Source organism: Condylostylus longicornis, unplaced genomic scaffold (assembly GCF_029603195.1).
Source record: "Condylostylus longicornis isolate FDR11 unplaced genomic scaffold, ASM2960319v2 ptg000123l, whole genome shotgun sequence".
Lineage (NCBI taxonomy): Eukaryota > Metazoa > Arthropoda > Insecta > Diptera > Dolichopodidae > Condylostylus > Condylostylus longicornis.
In genome coordinates this window covers 65,001-70,000 of record NW_026578091.1, presented here as the reverse complement: position 1 = coordinate 70,000, position 5,000 = coordinate 65,001, and positions in this window count along the sequence as shown.

The window sequence follows — 5,000 nt, the reverse complement described above, 5'->3', positions numbered from 1 at the left end:
GTGGCGATGGCGGTAGCCACTATTAGTACATTCTTATTACTTACTATAAAGTATTAAGTATGAATTATAAAATAGTATATGGGTATAATAGTGGCGATGGCGGTAGCCACTATTAGTACATTCTTATTACTTACTATAAAGTATTAAGTATGAATTATAAAATAGTATATGGGTATAATAGTGGCGATGGCGGTAGCCACTATTAGTACATTCTTATTACTTACTATAAAGTATTAAGTATGAATTATAAAATAGTATATGGGTATAATAGTGGCGATGGCGGTAGCCACTATTAGTACATTCTTATTACTTACTATAAAGTATTAAGTATGAATTATAAAATAGTATATGGGTATAATAGTGGCGATGGCGGTAGCCACTATTAGTACATTCTTATTACTTACTATAAAGTATTAAGTATGAATTATAAAATAGTATATGGGTATAATAGTGGCGATGGCGGTAGCCACTATTAGTACATTCTTATTACTTACTATAAAGTATTAAGTATATATTATAAAATTGTATATGAGTATAATAGTGGCGATGGCGGTAGCCACTATTAGTACATTCTTATTACTTACTATAAAGTATTAAGTATGAATTATAAAATAGTATATGGGTATAATAGTGGCGATGGCGGTAGCCACTATTAGTACATTCTTATTACTTACTATAAAGTATTAAGTATATATTATAAAATTGTATATGAGTATAATAGTGGCGATGGCGGTAGCCACTATTAGTACATTCTTATTACTTACTATAAAGTATTAAGTATGAATTATAAAATAGTATATGGGTATAATAGTGGCGATGGCGGTAGCCACTATTAGTACATTCTTATTACTTACTATAAAGTATTAAGTATGAATTATAAAATAGTATATGGGTATAATAGTGGCGATGGCGGTAGCCACTATTAGTACATTCTTATTACTTACTATAAAGTATTAAGTATGAATTATAAAATAGTATATGGGTATAATAGTGGCGATGGCGGTAGCCACTATTAGTACATTCTTATTACTTACTATAAAGTATTAAGTATGAATTATAAAATAGTATATGGGTATAATAGTGGCGATGGCGGTAGCCACTATTAGTACATTCTTATTACTTACTATAAAGTATTAAGTATGAATTATAAAATAGTATATGGGTATAATAGTGGCGATGGCGGTAGCCACTATTAGTACATTCTTATTACTTACTATAAAGTATTAAGTATATATTATAAAATTGTATATGAGTATAATAGTGGCGATGGCGGTAGCCACTATTAGTTCATTCTTATTACTTACTATAAAGTATTAAGTATGTATTATAAAATTGTATATGGGTATAATAGTGGCGATGGCGGTAGCCACTATTATTACATTCTTATTACTTACTATAAGTATATTAAGTGTGTATTATAAAATTGCATATGAGTATTAATAGTGGCGTTGGTACTTAAGTAGTACATTCTTATTATACTTACCTATATATAAGTATGTATTATAGGAATGGTGATAAACATTTGCTATTGAAGGCTTGTAATATTGATTGGTAGGTGGTGGTGGTGGTTGTTAAGATAGGTTAAGTATATTCTTACTATAAATACTTCAAATAAGTATTTTCTTAATGTATTACTGCATGAATAATGATTTAAGTAATACTTATTATTATATATCAATACAGTGGCAGGTATTGGATATGGGAATAACATAGACCTGAACGAGACATATGTTATGCTCGACAGGCAATAATTACTTTTCATAAGTGAAAAGTAACCTGGGTTGGTAAGCATGTTATGCCCACCCGATGAAAAAATTTTTTTCAGCCTGGTTTGATATTTACCAATGGCAATATAAGCCTGATCGGGACATATGTTATGCTCGACAGGCAATAATTACTTTTCATGAATGAAAAGTAACCTGAGTTGGTAAACATGTTATGCCCACCCGATGAAAAAAATTTTTTCAGCCTGGTTTGATATTTATCAAAGGCAAAATAAGCCTGATCGGGACATATGTTATGCTCGACAGGCAATAATTACTTTTCATGAATGAAAAGTAACCTGGGTTGGTAAGCATGTTATGCCCACCCGATGAAAAAATTTTTTTCAGCCTGGTTTGATATTTATCAAAGGCAAAATAAGCCTGATCGGGACATATGTTATGCTCGACAGGCAATAATTATTTTTCATGAATGAAAAGTAACCTGGGTTGGTAAACATGTTATGCCCACCCGATGAAAAAATTTTTTTCAGCCTGGTTTGATATTTATCAAAGGCAAAATAAGCCTGATCGGGACATATGTTATGCTCGACAGGCAATAATTACTTTTCATGAATGAAAAGTAACCTGGGTTGGTAAACATGTTATGCCCACCCGATGAAAAAATTTTTTTCAGCCTGGTTTGATATTTATCAAAGGCAAAATAAGCCTGATCGGGACATATGTTATGCTCGACAGGCAATAATTACTTTTCATGAATGAAAAGTAACCTGGGTTGGTAAACATGTTATGCCCACCCGATGAAAAAATTTTTTTCAGCCTGGTTTGATATTTACCAATGGCAATATAAGCCTGATCGGGACATATGTTATGCTCGACAGGCAATAATTACTTTTCATGAATGAAAAGTAACCTGAGTTGGTAAACATGTTATGCCCACCCGATGAAAAAAATTTTTTCAGCCTGGTTTGATATTTATCAAAGGCAAAATAAGCCTGATCGGGACATATGTTATGCTCGACAGGCAATAATTACTTTTCATGAATGAAAAGTAACCTGGGTTGGTAAGCATGTTATGCCCACCCGATGAAAAAATTTTTTTCAGCCTGGTTTGATATTTATCAAAGGCAAAATAAGCCTGATCGGGACATATGTTATGCTCGACAGGCAATAATTATTTTTCATGAATGAAAAGTAACCTGGGTTGGTAAACATGTTATGCCCACCCGATGAAAAAATTTTTTTCAGCCTGGTTTGATATTTACCAATGGCAATATAAGCCTTATCGGGACATATGTTATGCTCGACAGGCAATAATTACTTTTCATGAATGAAAAGTAACCTGGGTTGGTAAGCATGTTATGCCCACCCGATGAAAAAATTTTTTCAGCCTGGTTTGATATTTATCAAAGGCAAAATAAGCCTGATCGGGACATATGTTATGCTCGACAGGCAATAATTACTTTTCATGAATGAAAAGTAACCTGGGTTGGTAAACATGTTATGCCCACCCGATGAAAGAATTTTTTTCAGCCTGGTTTGATATTTACCAATGGCAATATAAGCCTTATCGGGACATATGTTATGCTCGACAGGCAATAATTACTTTTCATGAATGAAAAGTAACCTGGGTTGGTAAACATGTTATGCCCACCCGATGAAAAAATTTTTTTCAGCCTGGTTTGATATTTACCAATGGCAATATAAGCCTGATCGGGACATATGTTATGCTCGACAGGCAATAATTACTTTTCATGAATGAAAAGTAACCTGGGTTGGTAAACATGTTATGCCCACCCGATGAAAAAAATTTTTTCAGCCTGGTTTGATATTTATCAAAGGCAAAATAAGCCTGATCGGGACATATGTTATGCTCGACAGGCAATAATTACTTTTCATGAATGAAAAGTAACCTGGGTTGGTAAACATGTTATGCCCACCCGATGAAAAAAATTTTTTCAGCCTGGTTTGATATTTATCAAAGGCAAAATAAGCCTGATCGGGACATATGTTATGCTCGACAGGCAATAATTACTTTTCATGAATGAAAAGTAACCTGGGTTGGTAAGCATGTTATGCCCACCCGATGAAAAAATTTTTTTCAGCCTGGTTTGATATTTATCAAAGGCAAAATAAGCCTGATCGGGACATATGTTATGCTCGACAGGCAATAATTACTTTTCATGAATGAAAAGTAACCTGGGTTGGTAAGCATGTTATGCCCACCCGATGAAAAAATTTTTTTCAGCCTGGTTTGATATTTATCAAAGGCAAAATAAGCCTGATCGGGACATATGTTATGCTCGACAGGCAATAATTACTTTTCATGAATGAAAAGTAACCTAAATTGGTAAACAAATTATGATTTAAGTAATGCTTATTATAATAAATATATCAATACAATACAGGTATTGGATATGGGAAGCATATTTATTGATTATTAAAATTTTATGTGTAAATCTATGTATGACCACTTTTTGATTCAAACGTACATTTTTTAATTACATTTTTTTTCATGAATGAAATTGGGCCTGGTTTGATAAACATGTTATGCTCGCCCGATGAAAAAATTTTTTTTAAAAAAAATTTTTTTTAGCCTGATTTGATATTTATCAAAGGCAAAATAGACCTTAACGAGACATATGTTGTTATGCTCGACAGGCAATAATTACTTTTCATGAGTGATAAGTAACCTGGGTTGGTAAACATGTTATGCCCACCCGATGAAAAAATTTTTTTCAGCCTGGTTTGATATTATCAATGGCAAAATAAACCTGATCGGGACATATGTTATGCTCGACAGGCAATAATTACTTTTCATGAGTGTTAAGTAACCTGGGTTGGTAAACATGTAATGAAAAATAGGTCAAATCGAGACATTATGTTGGTTATGCTCGACAATCAATAATATTTTTATCATAGTAGGTCAACGAGTATATATTTATTATATGCTCATATATTGATATACGTGTACAAAAATGTGGTGGTACGGATAAGCGATATCAGAAGTTGACAAAATATACTATGAAGGTTATAATATAAAAATTATAATTGTGTAAAAATTCATATATCTAATTTAATATTAGGATAAGATTGAATAAATGATTAAATATTAATCATTGGAAGAAAGGTAATGAAATAAAACAAAATTCTATAAGGCTTTAGGTTGGAAGAAAGTATATAGAATTTTATAAATGAATATAAATTTAACAATAATCTATATTTAATAATATGATTATTGGTTAAGAGATGACAAATAAGAGAGGTGTCATTATTCTG